This window comes from Nipponia nippon, unplaced genomic scaffold (genome assembly GCF_047370975.1).
Source record: "Nipponia nippon isolate SJK-2023a ecotype South Korea unplaced genomic scaffold, ASM4737097v1 scaffold_1, whole genome shotgun sequence".
Taxonomy (NCBI): Eukaryota; Metazoa; Chordata; class Aves; order Pelecaniformes; family Threskiornithidae; genus Nipponia; species Nipponia nippon.
In genome coordinates this window covers 62,190,631-62,211,715 of record NW_028262290.1, presented here as the reverse complement: position 1 = coordinate 62,211,715, position 21,085 = coordinate 62,190,631, and positions in this window count along the sequence as shown.

Below are 21,085 nucleotides of genomic sequence, written 5' to 3'. Positions count from 1 at the left end.
ACTCGATCCCATGGTCTATGTCATGGATGAAGATATTGAACAGCACTGGCCCCAGTACAGACCCCTGAGGGACACCACTTGTCACTGATCTCCATCTGGACATTGAGCCATTGACCACTACCCTCTGGATGCGACCATCCAGCCAATTCCTTATCCACCAAACAGCCCACCCATCAAATCCATATCCTTCCAATTTAGAGAGAAGGATATTGCGGGGGACTGTGTCAAAGGCCTTTCAGAAGTCCAGATAGATGACATCAGTAGCTCTTCCCTTGTCCACTGATGTAGTCACTGCATCATAGAAGGCCACTAGGTTGGTCAGACATGACTTGCCCTTGGTGAAGCCATGCTGGCTCTCTCGAATCACCTCCCTGTCCTCCATGTGTCTTAGCAAATACATGGTGCTGAAGAGTTTTTGGCATGAGCAGGCACTTTTTTATAAATCTATCCATATCAAATCAACCTCAAGAAATGAAATTAAACAGATTAAATTGTAATACGGATGCTTTTGAAACATTCCTTATATATATCAAAACCACGCTCTGATTCCTGTTAAAGGCAAGGAAAAGCTGTTGTTTAACATTTAAGAGCCACACTAGACTCTGAAACTCATTAGTACAACTATAATAACTGTATAAAACACACAATAAACACCTAGGAAAAAGTACTTGTACAATAGTATTTTTTTTTTTGTGCTGTGAGAATGTGAATAATCATCTGAAGAATCTCATAGACAACCACTGCTTCCTATAGATTAATGAAGTTTCATCTTTGGATCAGAATCATCAAAGCTCCAGGACAAAGCATCAGGGCTCCAGGAATGCTGTAATATGGATGTTTCAAAATCACAGCTTTCTAGAGATTGCATACTGAGGAAAACACTTAAATCATTGAGGTGTTTTTCAAAACCTTGACCAGAATCTCTAAGGGATCTGTAGCAAATGGTAGTACTTTCTTTTGTAGGTTCTAAATTCAACCTTAGGGGCTGACATTTGGAGGTCTTTTCTTCTTCCTACTCTACCAGACTGTCCTTTGGGACTGATGTATACTGCAGGGATTGTTTTCTGAGCATAATACCCAGGCCTCTGATTTATCTGCATGCTTAGATTTCTTTGTCCTTTGATATGTTCAGTCACAAGACGAATTATTGAGGAATAGCCATTTGTCACAGCTGTTACTGTACTGGAGCACCAGCTCTAATGATTTCTTAGTACTCCCACTACCCCCCCATCTCTACAAGCAGTGCTGGCAGACAGCACATATATGGCACATTGATGCTCCCCACAACTCACATGTGATTAATGAGCCCTACAACCAAGTGTCCTTATCTGCCAGCACCAGTCTCAGAACTTGTGTTTGTCCACTGGAGCACAGTGACCCCTCTTCTGACTCCCCTGTCTATAGTCCTGGTCATGCAGATCCAACTGCAGAGCCACAGCTACCAGATTAGAGCTTTTTTAATATGTAGCTTCTTCCAACACAAAATCATCAGTGACAATTTTATCACAGTCTTAGGGCAGAAAATATGTTTCTTCCACACAGACCTGTGATCTGATTGTTTTCAGTACACGATGTGTGGGAGTTTCATCCCATGCATCTGTCCAGAGAGCATCAGTGGAAAGTTTTAATAGGCTCTCTCAGTCACTAAGATAAGTCTGTTTCAGCCCTCCATGGAAATATTTTGGTGCTTACCTCTTAAAATAGCTGTCATATTCTTCTGGGGTTTCCTCTGTGATTATTTTCCATAATTGTCTTTATTATTAAAGTCAGTGGCCATTTATTTTGAGACACTAAGCTATTTTGTGATTTCCCAGAAGTGATGCAAACAGGTGAGGCGTATCTTTCATGTTTATCACTAAATCCATAAATTAGAAAACATCTTTTACAATACCCTTTCAACTTTTCTGCACAGTAGAAAATGGAAATAGCTTAAGAGCTTCATACACTTTCCTGATAGCTCCCTGAAGTTTCTTTGCCTTGATTAGGCAGTCTTCATAATCCATCTGTCAATCAGAAGGTGATTGCTTCTTTTTTGCTTTCCAATGCAATACCAGCACTGAGCAATTATACATATGATCTGGTCTTAATAACATAAATAATTTCCACTTCTGATATGGCTTGATGACTCATTATCATTTAACAATTGTGTCATTCCTTATCAGTGCAGTAACTTCACTTGCAAGGATTATTTTGAGATGTTATGTTAGCCTTGGATACAGAGATTTCAAGTTTTAGGCCATAACTTTGCGTATCGCCTGTTCCTGGTACTTTCTACTGTTTTTCTAATTGATTCATTGACATACTTATATTAGACTCTATACATAGACAGAATCACTTGCTGAAAAAAAATTTCCACATCTTTTATCCACAAATAAATTTTAGTACTGTTAACTAGGTTATCCAGTTTTCTTCAGCACTAAATACACTCTGCTGCATTTGCAAGTTATGAAAGTCTTCTCTTGACTGTTTGAAGTTTCTTATATTTCTCTTGAGTATTATTGAATAATTTGTTATTGTGTATGTTTTAATACTATTAAAGCAAGGGAGGGGACGGTTTCAACTAAAAATATTTTCTTTTAGATCTTGCACAGCTTTTTAAGTTATCTGTCTTCCATCCCTTCCTTAAATATCTTTTCCTTGTTTTCTAATGTTTTTGTCAATGATAGCTTTAGGTTTCATTGCTATAAGAACTATAACTTAACTCTTGCACAGAGACTGCTAATATTTCTGAGGGAATAACTAGAACAGATTTACTGTGATTGTCATCAGTCTTTAAGCAGTAGCTGATACCAGCTAGAAAGTCTCCGGGTCAGAGTTCTGTGTTCAAATGGGAGCTTTTCACACTTTTCCCCTAGTTTAACACAGCTTTGAGAATTTAATATGGGATTTTGATATCCAACTGTTTTCTAATCAACTACTTGTCTTAGTCTGATCTTTTTCTTTGTTTTTAAGTCTGAGAGCACAGGCTTCTGTTTTAACCTTTGTGAGGTTTTCAGAAGTAAATAATGACTCAGATTTTTTATTAATTTAGTCACAAATTGGTACAATCTTTCCATGTTGTTATTTACTTCTTTTTTCATGTGGCAGCCATTGTCACTGACCAAGATACCTTGATGTTAATGCCCTACAGGTAAGGAAAGTTTATATTAAATAAATTGTACTCAGCTTAATTATAGGGCCTGGAAACAAGGAAGCCTTGGGAAGGGAAACTGAAAAAATATAGCTACCAAGCACTGAAAGAGTAACTTACTTACTGTGTAGGTTTTGATAGTCCTGTGCAATATAGAACTTCCTTTCTTTTGTCTAAGTTCTAAAGAAGAAAAAAAGAAACAGAAATCATAAATATTAAAGAAGTTGTGCTTAAGGAATCCAACAGATTGATACCAAAAAAGGAAGTAACATGTAAATCAGAAATTCAGGGATTGAATGAACAATTACCCAGCTGGTAGAAATGATGAAATAGTACTAAAATCAGTTGTACTATGCTATTTACCCACATTCTAAACAGTGAAACAAAAGGTTAATAAACAGTAAATAAGCTGTCTTGTCCCAGACAATTCAGATCAGATTCATAAGATCCATATATTCACAAAACTAACATTTGTAATCCTATCATTTCATTCTTCTGTCTTGAAAATCTCCTTTTCAGAAACACTGATCATCTAACAACATTTGGAGTTTCTATTTATATTTTCCATTATAGAAGTAAGTAAACTATTTTTTAAAACCACCATCTTAAAAAGTAGGACTACCTACAGATAGATATTGCTTGGAATTGCTTTATGAGAAATGACATTTGCCTGTAAATCTGACAATTATGTCCCCTGATTAGAGCACATTGAACTTTTTCTGCCAACAACCTGTTTGAAAGTCCTTGAATAGTAGACATGATCACTTATTTGCTGTTTTATATTTAGATCAAATGCAAACTGAGCTTGAGCTGTGCCTGAAACTTGTAATTTATTATTTTAAAACTTTGAGCTTTGATAGTCAAAGAACCTTGCCCTTCTGTTGACAAGGTTATAAAAGTAATAGGAATCCATATTTCCAGGATTTACTATATTTTGAGTGATTAAAGCTGAATTACAAATACAGAAAATAAATTGCAAAGGATAGCTACATTAACACAATACTTTTCTTTCCTGTAGCCTGTTGGGTTGTTTAAGAAAATATGATGAGCAAATAGATAAAAAATATTGGAAAAAATCTCTCTCCCTCTTATCTAGAGATCTAGAGTTACATTTCTTTCTTTGTTTCATAAATAAATAAATTCTCCTTTGGCATGGTGTTTTTTTACTAAAAAAAGAAAAAAAGAAATCTCTCTGAGGTCCAACTGAAGTCCAAATAATCTATTCTTATTGAAAGCAATAGGAGTTCTGCATTTTAAACTAACTGTTCTTGGTCCCCCCAAGGAGATAAAAGATGGAGAACCCACAGTGAAACCACAGTTTATTGGAGCTACAGAGCTCTCTGGATTTTTTTTTTTTCCATTTGATGCATTTAATTTTTCTTAACTCCCACCCCCACCCAGGTTTTAGCAATCTAAATGAGCAAATCATCATCGCAATTACAGAGAACCTGAAGTGCCAGACTATGAATGTTAGGGTAGGTAAGGACATGTGGCTAATTGGGTAAAGGTCTCCATTACATCCTGCATTGGATGAGCCATTCCAGTCTGGAAACTACAGAGTGCTATTAGTCAACTCTGTGAACTTGGGCATTTAACTCAGTACATATGTCTACATGCAAGAATCACAGAGAGTAGTTAAAATCCCTGCAATAAAGAGGGAGAATACAAAATTAAATACATGCTGTTTCATAGTAGTATACAATGAGTGATAAACTCTCCTGAAAAAAATTCCTGATATTTGGAAACTGAACGTGATTTTTGGAGAGGGACTTTGTGAGCTGGAAATATTTCAGCAAATATTTTGGTACATTTTTAGATGGAATCTTTGGGGGGGACGGATTTCAGGCACAGATGAAGAAGAAAAGATTGGGGGAGAGAGGAAGACTGAACCTAAGAATGCAGAAACTGTAAGCTATTTTAAAATAATACAGTAAATTTTGGAAAAAAACCCTCTAAATAATTATTATTTAATTTTAAAAAATAAGTCAATGATTCATTTTGTTCATAAGAAAGATGGAACACAGACTAAGAGGGACACCTTTAGCTAACAGGAAAAATACATACACCATCTAGAGGTAGATCAAGTCTAACTCAAATGAAGTGAGTTTAGGTTCTTTCCAGCTTATGCCAGATTCAACAAAAGATCTTCCTTTTTATTTCTAGGTATTATATTACTAATTTTGAAGTTGTTTTGTCTTCTTGAACTTTGGATACAGGAGTAACTTCACTGATAATACTTTAATTATGCCAAATAAATCTGAAGTTTGAGCTGTTTGGATCCTTTGTTCACAATGTGTTCACGATTACTTAGGGTTCAAGTATAATTTATTCAGCACAAATCAAGATCAGCCTCAAATATCATTGGCCATTTTCAGAGTTCTTAGGTTTGAATAGTTTTGAACACCTGTTTTGAACAAATTTCTAAATGAACAAACAGAAAAAGAAACTGAAAGAGAAGAATTTTTAACTCAAGTACCTCAAAATTAAAGCTATTTTAGAAACAGCTCAAAAATATTCATTTTAAGCTTATGTTTAATTTCAGCTGTAATTTTTTTTTTTTTACCTCTTCATGTTATTTCTATTTAAGTTGAACTTAAGAAAACAATAAACTTGTAAAGAGGCAATATACATGAAAGACATACATTATGTAGTCAAGCTACCTTTTTAATAAACTGATTTTTGAAGTGTAAGATCAGTTCTGTGCTAGGGAATACGAATGAGAAAAGCTCAGGAAGTAATGGAAATCAATTCAGCTTCATAGTCTTGTGTCTTTACAATGCTTGGCTTCTTATGTTTTGTTTTGTTTTGATTTTTTTTCTTTTAATTTTCTGTCTGTGTACAGTGTGCCACATGCAAAAGAAGGCTCTTTACCATTTCTCTCTAATCTGAAAAAGTGAAGCAACACTCACATTACAATCCTCCGATAAATTTCTTAATCAAGTAAAGAGAAATTTCACCAACTCTACAGAAATACATATGCATATTATTCTATCCACATATAGAAATGTTCTATTAAAATTCACTCCATCAACACTTTTTTTTTTTTTACTACAAAGAATGATGAACAAACATGCATTCTTCATCCAGTATTGCTGCTCAATGAACAAAGGTAGAAATTTGTAAACTGAAGGTGTGAGAACTAGGAACAGTCAGATTCAGATTAAGATTCACTACTTTGTATAAATTTTCAGGAAAAAATAATTTCTTCAGGAAGAATGTTTTTCTTTCTCATAATTTCTTTCTAATAAGTTTTATTTATTGCGGAGAGGAATAAAAGACATGAAGAAAGAAGGGAAAGCTTAAAACAGTGTTTCTATTTGCATGTGTACAGTTCTTAAAGCGTGCCAAAAGATCATGAAAAATTTCAGGGTTTTCATGGAGGTATTCAACAGGTGCTTAGGGAGGACCATGGATTGTTTTCAAAGATAGTGAGAACTCGAAAAGGTCACAAAATCAGCTTCTAGCATGCTTCTTCTAAAGCAATAACTGGAACCATATCTCCTGTCAGCGTTTTCTGGATGGCAGATGGTTAAAATGGTTATAATCTTTAATTTTCATTGTCTAAGTTTGTGATCTTTTAAGAAACTCCAGCTCTCCTTTTATACTTTTTGTATGCTCTTCAGTGCCTCACCATTTCTTACTCTTGATACTTCATAACACAATTTATCATGAGAATGAAAGAACTGCCATATTGCATTAGATCAAAGTTTCACCCAACTTAGTATCCCATGTCTGACAGTGTCGATTAGTGTATGCTTAGGGAAAAGTCTGGGAAATGAGGCAAGTATAACAGGATTTTCCCCTACCAAACCTTTACAATAGGAGTATTGTACTACTATCTAGTACAAGGAGATCAGTAACAATATTGTAACACTCGTACTTCCAGTCCATCTCCCCTAGAAGCTAAACAAGTGTTTTCTTATTCACTTCAGAACAGAAGAAACTTTTAAAGTGAAACCAGCATCTCATTAAAAACTCTAGAAAAATTATTTAGAAAAACTTTACCTGTAATAAGTAATCTTTCATTTTCTTCTTTCATGTTTCACTATTCAAAAAACCTCTATTCAAGTAACAGATTATTTAACAATAAGTCATATAAAGATGAAGCAGTTACCCCTAAAATTTAGCCAGAGAAAAAGTGTTAAATGAGATACAGTTAACGTAGCTACTTAAATCCTGATTCTGAATTCACAACTCTATAAATCTGCATCTGTTCCAGCAGTGGTTAACTGAGTTAAATAAAAGAGTTTACCCATTTCAAATATACATAATACCTATTTCTCACCATTTAATCTGATCCACTTTTTATTAACTGGCACTGGTTATTAAACTCTTATATAAAACAGACTTAAATTCAAATGCAATGTTGTTCTTCATTTAGAATGAGTCTTTAATTTCTTTTCAGCTATGAGTATTCCTAGATGGAGCAGTATGAAATTTCGATTTCATGAGATGACAGAATTATTTTGTTCCATTTTGCAATGAAACTTCCAAATATTAAAGCTCTCAGAAGCAAAGGCTGAAAACAAGTTATACTTCATATTGATTAAACATTGAATATAAACAATGTTGAAATATCTTATTTCATTTTTGAGGCTTTTGTTATATTACAGAAAATCAAAGCAACAAATTTATATGCTTCAATCCAGTTGAAACAGGATATTTTCTTCTCCTTTTCTGTTTCTCATTGTCTAATAGAAACCATTGTATTTAGAGTTCAACTGCTGTCTCTTCTCTGTGTTTTTTTCCTCTCTCTTTTTCATTCCTATCTAAATACTACAAAGCTAGAGTCTTCTGTCCTTTACCATCCCACACGGAATGAAAGCAGTACTTCAGTCAGTGGCAAAAGTATCAGAACAGGGATGTGGAGGGTAAACAGGCATGGCTATTTGAGCAGAGGTGGCAAGGGATAATAGAGTTAGGAACTTAGGCTGCAGACTAAATGAAGAAGCTCAGTTAGGAAATAAAGCATGGAGGGGGTTTCAGCTCCTTTTGCAAACTGTCCAATAGCCTCTGCACAAATACTTGGGGACTGTAAATTTGTGTTTCAGTCAAAGTGTTCTTTCTCTTGCAACAGGCAGTGACTGGCTATCTTGGGAATGATTTCCTGACTGCTTTGGAAAAGACTTTTCTGTGGTTATGCAATAGCTCATTGCAATGGGCTTATTCAGTTTGAGAAAACTTGTATGCAAAGTTTAGAAAATCTTTGATGGAAATACTAAATTCAAGGAGATAAATGAAAACACAGAAAAAATCAGTGTGAGATGAAAAAAGGCAGTTCATACTGATGAGTAAGTGGATATCTTTCCTTGAAATAAAATCAGATATTCTAGACAAAGGGAAAGCACTGAAACCAATGGTTAGGTTTGTCTTAAATCTGGCTAAAGAATTAAATATCTAATTAAGATTCTCAGTCAATGCTATCTTAATTGACTAATACATCATTCTGTTAACACTAATGGTAAATTAAATATGCTTGATCGATATTCAAACAATGAATTGTGGTTAATTGACATTGATCTTAATGGGCATTACCTTAAAATATTAGCTGATGTACATCCACAGCTGTAGGGATTACATATTACAATATTAAATTTCAGGATATAATTTGCAAGAAGCCTTAGTAATAGTTAGTGAGCTTTCATTATATATGAAGAGGAATTGCAACCAGTCATCTCAGAAAAGAAAATTAAATTATTCCCTTACAAATAATATATTATTTTTCTCATTACATTGTGTTTCTTTTTCTGTTGAAGTGACTACTCTGAACAATTAAAGACTTCTAAATCATAATTTACCAACTTTGTTGAATTATGCTAACATGCAAAATGAATTAATTGAATTAATTAAGAAAAACAAGTGCAGTAAAATGCAAACAAGTTCAGAAAAAAGAAAGCTGTAGACTAAGGAATTGAAATCAGACATCCAATTGTTGGATGCAGAAGACTCTTAATGTCCTGAGGAATGAATGGAAATTAGAGTCATTCAAACTGGGATTTCCAAAAGGGGCCAGCAGCAATTAATGTCTGTTTGCTAGCTGCTTGAGAAGAGTCAGCTTCAAGGGGAGCAATAGGACAATCCCTAGCACTTTCTGAAATCCCCATCACTAGTTATTTCTTAGTTAAGAAAGGAAGGACAAAAAAGTCATTAATTTCTCTTTTAAATTTTGGCCTTGCTTCACTGCAGGTAGCTATCAGAATCATGGCTTGAGAAGTCATCTGCTATTTATTTATATCGTATTATTTAGATTACTGTGGCAGGTAAATTAATAGAGTTCACCATTATTTTAATTAGTTTTAAATCCAGTTTAACCACTTACGTTCATGTGTTTATGGATTCTTCTGTGTATATATTAACACATATATAGCTAAGCTAGGCCTGATTATCTTGGTGAACAAATCAGTTTGTGTGTTTCAGGGGATGTCTCAAAAGACCTCACAAAATAAGTGACAGTCCTAACAGAAAGATCACTGGTACTGAAAATAAAAATTAAGAGCACTGTTCAGTTTGTAAAGCATGTCTTTCTACTAATAAGAAATCAGTGAACAGAAAACAACAACTATACAAGAATTGCACCTAGAGTGTCTTGGCAAGGCCAAAATATTCAACTAAATTGACCCCACTTTATGAAGAGTAGGATAAATTCATCTTTTGGAATACAATGAGGCAAACATGTTGAAATAAATAGAAATCTTGCTGGCATAACTGAAAGGATACATCAGCAGAGCATCATTTGATATATTGAGAATTCAGCAGGCATTAGAGTTCACTGGTTTTAATTCTCCCTTGAAACACTGAGACCTCAATTCACAGTCCAGTGAAGTTAATGGAAGTCTTCACAGAAATCCCACATAGCAGCTCGGCAGTTTCAGCTCCTTCTTATATGGCAAAGAACATATTATCTTGATTTTTATTACTTTTCTTTCTATCATCTATTGTCACAGCAACTTCAGACCAGCAGTAGGTTACTAGGCAGTGAAATGGGAGACCAATTTGCCACAAATTTTAAATGTCACATCTGGCAAGCCGGTTTGGCTCATTTTCATTCAAATTCACAAAGTCACCTATGCATGAAATTTTCAGTAGACTAAAGTGAGAAACAGGCTCCTAAATATCTCTGTAGATCTGTCTTCAGTATTGCTGTTAAGGCTGTACTCTGTGCAGCTCACATCAGAACTCACTTCAAAGTCTTTCTAATATTGACATTGCATTTGTTTTGGCTCTCAACTATAGACTCCATCAGCTGGCCTTACAATCAAATAAAAACTTGAGCTGTAAAGAAGTTTTCGAGAGGTGTGACACTTGAGTCTTACCTCTGCAGTTGGTAGGAACAAGGGTGAGCTATGTGCACCTAAAGTGGGTTCATCTCCATTCCTTCAAATATCCTGACAGTCTGATACAGATGTTACATACCTTCCCTCCTCTACTCTCACAGGATTTTATGCCCTGCTTTGTTGTTAAGACCTATTAATTTGGGTCCATTTTATTTTGAGGTTTCTTGAGGAAGTAGGGTTGATGATATATTGGCCCTATCTCATTGAAATTAATTTCTAGACAGCCTACTAATGAGCTTGAATTCTACCTGTGTGAAAACTCTTATATTGTCAGACATGTCCCTGGCACCTGATACCCGGGAAAAGACAACCTAGGAACATTATGTTGTTTTAGTATAATCTTATAATGATGGTGTAAGGAGACTGGGAAGAAGAGCCATGTTTCATGGATGCATAGATGCCACCTTTTAACACAGACCTTCAAAAGCATCTCTTGATATATGAAGCTCTGAACCCACTGTTATTCATCATATATTTAGAAGAGTATAAGGATATGTCAGTTGTGTTATTTCAACTGAACACACAGGTAGGTGCAAGTCTGCATCTATGTTAGAAGAGCAGCTGAGCTTTTCATGGATATAAAAGATGCAAGAGGAGGATTATTTGAGGTCTATAAGGTGGGCACAACTGTCTTGAGGTGTCTGGCTCAAAAACCCAAACCTCAGCTCAAGCAAAGCTACTGAAGGATACATAAACTCTTAACGAGAGTTAGGAACACAAGGAAGTAGACAGATAAACACACATGCACATGTGCATGGACACACATACCTCCTATCATGTTGGGTGTATGAGGAGAAAAGATCACTAAAATAATGGGAGTTACAAGTACCTAAGACAGATGGTATCGTAGGACAGCTAGAGCAACAATTAAAAGAAATGTAACAGAGCATCAACTCTAGATACAATCTGCAAAATAATGAATTCTGTTGCAGAGCTGTAGTTAATTAAAAAGGATTCAAAACCAGCTATATCTTGTTTTGTACCCTGCAGTATGCTAAATATGGACGCTGGCAGACCACTTGAAGCAGCAAATTACAACAGTAAAGGCTCTCAGGTCAGTTCTTTATAGGGAAATTGCACTAACAAACAAAACAAAAATAAACTAGTATGCAACATATGCATGTAATAAAAAAGATAAAGATAGCAAAAGCCATTCTAAGATGTCTCTTTTCTGTGATTTTATGTTTTGGGTGAAAACATTATCAAGTCTTGCAAACTGCACAGATAAACTATAGTGAAGATAACCATGTTGTTTCAACAATTCATGGCTGATTTGATCTGACCTAGTCACATATGAGCTTTGGTGTTCAGATTAAAAGGGTTGAAAACACTAAAGAATCCAAGAATCTGATTTCAGAGTGTCAAAATTACAAACATTTAGAGGGAATTTGTACACTGGAATATTCCCAGCATTGGTCTTTGAGGCATGTATATTAAAATATTGTGAAAGAAGTGTTCATGGAAGAAAGCGACAACCTGAAGTGCCTACATTCATTCTTGGCAAATCTCGGTGGACTTTTCCATTGAACTGTTCATTGGATACCATAAGACTTTTTTCAGAATAAAATATGACCTGAAATGCACCTATGCTTCTATACTGGCAAATTCACTTTGGCAGAAAACAGTGCTTGTATTGCTATTAACACCTGGACCCTCCATCAAGTACCCTAGCAGGGAGTCTACATAAAAAAAAGGTCATAAATTATCAGACATAGGTATTACACAGTAGCACATCATCCCTATTATTTTATGCAGAATTGCTGAAATGAAAAAGTGAGTTGTATTCACTGTGGTTCATTTCACTCACTGCATATCTTCAGTGCTCCCAAAACTTGTAAAAAAAGGGTAGAAAAGAAATATCAACACCTCTGTGCTTATCAATTACAGTAAATCTATGCCATATCATAGTATAGAAAGGAATTGTCTTAGCAGTGAATTTTCTTTTAATAAATATTGTCTGACAATACAGAAGATGGGGTATTACCTCTATATGACGCGTTTTACTCAGGAATGTTGAATAAGAAGCCAACACAAGTTGTTATATGACAACTTTGGAGGTCAATCCGATCTCCATCTTGCTGAGGAGCTATTACAGTTAGTATGATAATTTCTCTGTTTACCTATCTGCAGTTTCCAGTATTAGCACCCTCAATAGTCAGGGTATTTTATTTATTTCAGTAAGATGACAAAAATTGCCCTTAGTATGTTCAGGCTGCTGTTCAGAGCTGTAAATACTGCTTGGGTTTGGGGTTTTTTTTCCTTATTACTCCCATCACTGTAGAAAAAGCTAGTAAAGGAGAATGTGAATAGCAATACTAAGCATAGAAACCAGTTTTCTTTGGCTTGCCTGTGAAGCAAGGCTGAATCACAGCTGAATTCTAGAGAGAAAAAAAAAAAAAAAGGAAAAAGAAAAGGTTATTTCAACTTTTTCTACCTTTCATTGTTATGTTGCATAAGTGGTATGCCAGCAGGGTAAGAGAAACAGGAGAGAAAGACAGTGGCCTGTACAGTGGGAAAAGTGGGACAAGAGTAGAAAGAATAGGAATGTAGGAAGTTTTGTGATCTGCAAAGAAACTTTGTTAAAGAAATCTTAAGGTTTCAGAAGTTAGTGCTCCAGTTTCAGGAACAGTAAAAGTGAAGAAAATCTACACTTTTAAATCTATTTAATTTTGCATATTATTTCCATGACAGACTCATTACATAATGCTGTGCTATTTTTCAGAAACTATCGTTATTCCTTTTTAAATATAAATACAAAGAATATGTCATATCCTGTACATTTTTATATATATTCTGTCACTGAAGTCTTTATATAGATATTATTATCTGACACATTTTTATCTGAGACACAGACCATTTGGTCTAGTTATTGGTTTCTGGATTTCATAAAGTTGTATATACTGCAAGGCATATACAACAAACTGATTTAAACACACTTCTTTGTTTCCAGGAGTATTTTTCTTAACACCATATTAATTCGGATAAAAAGACCTTTGCCATGTCACAAACCTAGCACATTTTGGCTTTTTTATCAAAATGACATCATAGCTGCGTTTCAGTTGCACAATTTGAAGAAAAAAAAAGTCTGCTACTGACCTATTTATGACTTGGGATGGGCGTAAACTTCAACATCTAAAGTTTAGTCAGCTCATCCAGGCTAGATATCTAGCTATACCTGTAGGCATAAGGAAAAAATTATAACGGTGTCACCATTGGATATGATGATCTGTCTCTTGGACAGATCTTTTTCTACTGAGTATAAACAAAGCTGAAATAACTGGTGTAGTTAAGAACCCTAACTGAAGTTGAGTGAATTTTATGTTTGGCATTTGCTTTATTGCACATCTGACTGTATTTTTCCAGCTACTGTTTAGTAGTAATACACACTGCAGTCAAGGCTTGATCTATCCTACTTACAGTCAACAACAGCATTCAAACACAACAGAGAGATCCAAGGGGAATGATTTTTCTTAACTTTTGCTTAGTCAAGTGCATATGTAAATTTTAATTTAACTATTTCTGAAGACAAGTTCTAAAAACAGAAATAATCATACTGAACTGGACACAGAATTTCCCTTGCATCTCTGATTTATTTTTCCTACAGTTAACATATTGTGTCCCACACATGGTGAAATCTGCTTTCATTAAGCATCAATCTGATTCATAATGGAAGAAGAAAAATAAGAGGAAAAGTTTTCTTATTTCTAAAAGCAGCTTTTTTCCCATTACTTTTTAAAATTAATGGGTTTATGGTTTAAAAATGAGAACATTGACCTGTTAAGAACCTTGAAGTCCCAATAACTGAGCTGAACAGAAGGCATGATCCTCACAGACCAAGAACACAATACAGATTTTTTTTTTCCTGTTTCTGTTTTACTGACTGTGATACAGTACAAAGTATTCAACTTGCTCCTACTGCAGAAGTTATTCTGTTGGGACAATTGGACTACATCCTCCACTAAAGTAGTGCCTGCATGTTGTTCTGCAAATGTGAAGTGTTTTTCATCCTGAAAATTAAGCTTACAGAAAAATACAAATGGGATCAGTCCCTCCAAGTTATATCAAAAGGGAAGAAGTACAAACAACAAGAAAAGTCCACAAGAATTTAAAACTGCTTAAACTCAAAAGAAATGTCTAATTCACCCATTGCCCTTTCTTATTTGGGATGAAATTAAATGAATAAAAAACATTCAGAAGGCATAAAAAATTATTGATGATATGATGGGTAATAATATTTTTATGTTATCAACAGAGCTAGACGTACAAAAAAAAAAGGGAAAAGGAAAAAGAAAAAAAAAGAAAAAAAAAAGAAAAAAAGAAAAAAAGAAAAAAGATAGGAGAACCAAATAAATTAGGCTAGAGTCTGGAGATATTAAAAACTTAAAACATATAGCAAAAAATTCAATTTCTAAACAATTTGAGTTGTCCTAGGAGCTCAGGATTCACTTACAAGCACAAATTTGCTTTGTTTGGTTTGCTGCCTTCTTAGGAGATGATAACAGCTTTATTTAATCAAACTGAGCATCACACTAGATCCAGCCCTTCAAACACTTTTGAACTTCAAGTTCAGCTCCAAATACTGTTGTCTGGCCTTATTGCAGATAATTTATATTACTCATTATATTTATTTTGGGATTAACCCTCAGGATTAGTTGCAGTGCACAAACATTGAGGAGTACCTAATACCTCTCCAAAAAAATTTCAAGAGATGCTCAGTTTGAAGAATGGGCTATGACAAATAAACTGACAAAATTATGAGGTAGCTGTTTTTTCACTTTAATAGTGCTCTGTAAAGATGTTGCAGAGCTAGGGCTATCTTGATCCTTGTTCCTTGTTATTTTATTACAGATAAACTTGTTGCATTTGTGTTTACTTTTTGTTTTGTTTTGTATTTTTATTTAGGAAGCTACAATGATTTGAAGGGTATGACCTCAATGGAAATGGAAAATAGGAAACTTGACCCCAAAATGGGCACTTCACACTGAGCACTGCTCCCAAATGCACAGAGTAATTCCTGCTGATTTCAGGAAGAAATCCACAAATCCAGGTGAGGGCAGAATCTAGGATCATGTTTCGCCATAATGATAGTTACTGCTAGTAATTCTGACAAAAAAGTATGAGGATAATGACCAGGCAACAAAACATAATTCATTACTAAATACACCTTAGCCATCAGGCAGAACACACAATGTGGAGTCTAGTGTCTGACGAAGCTGTATTTTGCATACACTCAGATAAGATAAATAATAATTTGAAAATAAAATAAGATTAATATATTCCTAAGTTACAGCCTTGAGGCGATATAATAATAACAACAAAAACACCACAACACCCCTCACCCTACCCCACCCCACAAAGCAAGAGTCTATAGTAAATCATTTTGTATATGCCACCCTTTCTTTTGATCAAATAGGACAACAGATGTTGGAGCTGAGACAACTTCATGACATTGAAAGTATTTCTGCTTTTGAACTGGTGTTATAAAAGACCAGTTCTCTAAACAGAGAAATAGAAAAAAACTTTTTTTTTTTTTTTTTTCCAAGTGACAAAGTTTCCCCACACTCTGCCTCCAGAGCATATTCCAGCTTGGCCAGACCAGACTAAGCAAGTGATGGTATCTGTTCATTTTAGCACAACTTCATTACAGAGAGTCTGACTACAAAGTTTGAAAATAGATAGTCATACAGGATTCGTTCTTTCTAGCTTTTTGTCTTATTCTTTCAGTCTTTTAACCTCAGTTTCAAGCAATCACTTTTCATCTTCCTAAAGCTCTTTCAGTATTGTCTCTCCTTTCATTTTTCTTTCCAGCTAGTATATTTGCTTCCTATCAATTTCCCTTATTTCCCATTTAAAAAATTACCAAAAATCTTCTATCTAATCTGTTTGGAATTAAATGAAACTTGTAAGCTCCACCTCTCTCAAAAAAAAAAAAAAAAACCAAAAACCAAAAAGCACCAAACCTTTTGAATAATGCTTGGAAATTAAACAGGATATTTTTCTTTCTAAAAAAAAAAATATCATTTAATTTAAATAGCTCTTTCTTTGTGCTCAAATCCATGATTTCAGAATGCTGTTTGCAAGAAATGTTGCTGATGTAACAGGTTGCATTCCAGACTGAGCTCTTTGTAAATTTCCTCATACATGGATCAGTGATAACTAAGTGTGGAGTTGTGCACAAAGGCAGTAATAGGAAGGATCAATCTCTTTACAGTCTCACCATGAAGGCAACTTGATATTGTTTATGGCTGCTTCATGACTGACCATGAAAATAGTATAGCTCTTCTCTTTATTATCATTCTCATGAGACTTCCCCAATGTTGAAAAAGGATACAAAAGTTTTGACAGTGGGCTTAGCACCACTGAATTAATATGACTTGAGTAAATCAGCTAGAAGTGACTTCAGCATTGACCAGTCCTTCATGAATTTCTCTCTTTGATTATTTCTTGGAAAGGAACCAGAAAAACAAACAGGCTGGTGTAGTGTACATAGTAATTAAAAGGGAATCATTATGCATTAAATAAATGAAACCTGCACTTGAGGCAAAGGCAGTGCCAGAGACAGGATGCTTACCTAATATGGTAAATCCTGTGGGCTTAATTCTGCATATAGTTGCACTTTGGCAATTCTGAAGTAGACCCACTGAGTTTCTGAGTTTATACTGAGTTTCTTAAAATGTATGTTGGGAGTAGATTTGGGTGTCCTGGTGTCCTAGTGTATTAGCACTCAATTTTGCATTTCTCAGAGATGGTCAGAAAAGATCATCAGGAAATCTCTGCCACTGCTTCATATACACATAATTCTTCTCTAATATATAACATTTATTTCCTCATATTATACTGCCTCAAGTTCACCTAAGAAGTGAAGCATTCCTGTCCATCATTCCTCAATATTCTTTTAATCAGTTAGTCACATCACATGGTTGATTTTCTTCAGAATACCTAATGCAAATGATAATCTATCCTGTCCTAAGAATATAAGCCACAAAAGGAATTAAAATTTCTTTAGAGAAGCATCAGAATGCTCTAAGAGCATTTGCCTCTTTTGCAACTGCTGCATATCGCTAATTTCCTCTCTCAAAACAAAAGAAACATGGCATGGGATGTTAAGGGGATGCTTTCTCTTGTGGACTCTGTGGCCAGGGATACCTCCTGCCTGGCCCCTGGAGCCCAGCATGTCCCAAGATGATGGATGTGGCTGCTGCTTTCCCTGCTGAACCTGTTCACCGGTTCAGACAATAGTAAAGTTGAGTGTGTAACCCGGACGCACACTCACACACAGAGAACACAAACACAGCCAGCTGCTCAGACGGCCACAGACAAGGTGCTACCTTCTACAGCACCCGCTTGTAACAAGACCAGGACTCACACAAAACATAGACATATAGACACACATAGACATATAGACAGCCAAGTCCCCTTCCTCTTCTTCAGGTCATCAGGACTGAAGGTCACTACTGCAGGCACACAGACAACACTCTCTAGGCTCCCAAGCACATGCACATTTGCAAGTCCCCCAAGTACCAGCACAGCCTCTTTGTCTGCCTGGTACCCCTACCTGGATCCCAGGTGCTCTTACTTGCCCCATGGCTCTCCTACTCACTTGCTGGTCCAGCCTGAAGTTTGCTAGTGAATTACACACACATACTCCCATGCACACTATGTTTGGGAAAGATGCAAAGATTCTGGCAACCCCCAGCAGCCAGCACCAGGCACATGGGCTGTGACCCGCAATCCTGTTCCAGCTGCTGTCGCTGAGCCTCTCACTCACTTTTCTCACCCCAGTCCCCCCAGTAGCTTCACCTAGGACACCCACCAGTCCCATCCCAGCGGCTGGACCTGAGACCTCTGCTTTCTTCAGTAGCTGACACCACAGGCTGCAGGGCACCTACATATTCGGTCTGACTCCAGTTGCTGGCACCAAATCCACCCACACAGGTCTCACCAGTAGCTGGCACGCTGCCCTTACTGCCCTCACACACGAGATAAAGAGTGAGATTACATAGAGATACTTAAGAAAGGATTTAATGAGAAAATAGGACAGACTGGGGTAATCAGGTGCCAGGCTTGGTCAGACAAGTGTACTGGCAAGCCCCAGTTTAGATGCGACCAGCCCCTTTTATATGTCTTTCTATTTAATTTCTTCTTTGTTCCTCCCATCCCTTCCCCCTAAATGTTCATTCAAAAGTTTTGCATAGTCCCAGAGGCTGCTCTTGAATGTCCCAAATCCTCTTGTTTCCCCCTTCATATCAGTACAAGGTCTATGTTGGCCCTCTCCAACACTGTGCTTGCAGTTTCTTGGTGGCCCAACAATTAGAGGCTTCTGGTCCTTGGCATTGTCTCTGTTATCCCTGTCTACCATTTGTGTCTCTGTGTGCTCTCGTTTATCATTTCCCCCTTTACCTGTGATCTCCTTTTGCATTGAAAAGGTCCCTGACTGGATGACCTTAACAACGCAGATGCTCTCACCTTCCACATACCCTTACAAAGTGGGGTGAGTCTGGGCAAGCAGCTAGTCCCCATGGATAGTCCATGCAATCCCGAGAGCCAGCTGGCTATTCAAAAGACATCAAGAAAGCAAGATATTGTGAACAGCAAAGCTTCCATTCCTTCATCCCAGCTGTTGTGAAAAGGAAGCAGAATATTTATTATGTTGAAGAAGGGACAAGTTTCTTTATGACACAAGAAACTTCTGGAGAATTCTCCAAGGACAGTTTCCTTATCAACGAAGAGCTCTCCAGTAAAGCATAAGGACAATGTGTAGTGCTGAAATAAGACCATTATTCTGACATATTTGTTATGGTTCTAAGTTTTTGTGGTGGTGTTCTTGTTTTTAAAGTGGATAAATGCCCCATGGTATGCAGTAATGTATAATTGATAAGCACATGTAAATAGTAAATAGTCACAGCAGAAACAAGTGGACTCTTCACTACAGAGCATTTTTTGTCTTTATCCTATGAAATAAAGAAATATTAAATCTCCCCATATGAATCACTTTCTAAAAATAGCTTCATACTTAAAAGAAGAACTGAAGCAGTACAGACTTTAACTTAAGGGCCATATCAAATATAATTTACATCAGAGAGCAAAATTCTCTTTTTTTTAAAAAAAACACAACTTATTTGAATATTTTGCTGTGGTACTTGTTATTTCACACACACAGATAAGGGAACAGCACAGGAAAAAAAAAAAGAAATGAAACAAAAATAACGCCATAGACGAGATCTTTGAACACAAGCAATCTGTTTATTAAATAACAGAAAAAGTTCAATTCAGTCTAAAAGCCTGTTACTAATATAAATGGAAATGAGACATAAATGTGATTAGCGTTTCCTATTCTTTGTTCTTCAATTTTTATTTCATTATATACTAGCAATTATTTTTAAGAGGTGTTATTAAATTTCTGATAAGAGTTCATGGTTACCCTAAATCAACCTCATAATGTGTCTTCACTTAAATGTGTGCAAGACTCAGTTTATAACATGTCTGTGCACATCTCACACCTGGATTTTCAGCTAATAACATTTTCTAGTGGAAAGAAGGTTCAGATACAGGTAGAACAGCTCAGAAATAGTTACAAGATAGGACAAGGGCAACAACCACAGGCAGTCTGTTGTTTCATAAATGTTATAAAAATGCATGCTCTGATTAATCTGTCTACTGTAACTTGTTTCTTTTATGATCTCTTGACTTCTACAATTTCCCCAAGCTTGATTAGGCTCAGGCCAGCCCATTGAAGCAGGCAGCCACCATGCTTACAGGTCATCAGTCCAGAGACAGCCCTGGAAGCACAGAAGGTGTTGCAAAGTAAAAAGGATCCTGCATTTGGGGGAGGAGGGATGCAGGACAGCCTGGGCATGCTGTGCCCCTGGAACAGTAGATGAACATGGAGAGTGTTTGTAGAGCACAGAAAAGGTTGGTATCAGGATCAGCTGGGCCCACAGGCAATTATAGTCTCATCAAAAGTGAAAAGAAAACACACAAGCAAGGAGGAAATTATGCTATGAGTTGGGCAGAGGTTACTAGCATCTCTATTGAGTTCTTATACTCTACTCCCACAAATGGAAAGACAGTTGAGTTTTAAGACTATGGTCTGTAGCAGAATATCTTCTTGCAGTGGCTTGAGTGAAAGCAAAAAAAATAGTCCTGTCAGGCTGCTTTCAGCATATGAGATGACATGTGCCTGAATGTTTGGTCTATAAAGAAAATAAAGTGGTGAGGGAAGTTGAGCAGAAAATGCTGAAGGTGGAAAGGTCTGTCCAATGGAACACTGAGTGAGCCAGGTACACATGGCAATATATAAGCCTGAAGTAGTGCATTTGGCCTTGTATCCCAAGTGCTATTGGCTGAATACTCTGAGACACCATCCCTGAGGAATAGCTCCTGTAGGCCTCAGAGTGTGGGCATAGTGCAAAGCAAGCTGTAATGATGCTGACCCATTTGGCATAGAGGAAATGTTACAAAAACCCAGTTTGTTCACAGAAATCTGAGTCTGGCAGTCAACATATCCTGGCAGTAAGACCAATTTGAAATTTAGTGATATACAGTGTGACTTAGCATGATTCAGAAAAAAAACATTCTTGGTGAACTAAGAGGTCCTGCTGTGGTCTGTAACAGAGCTATG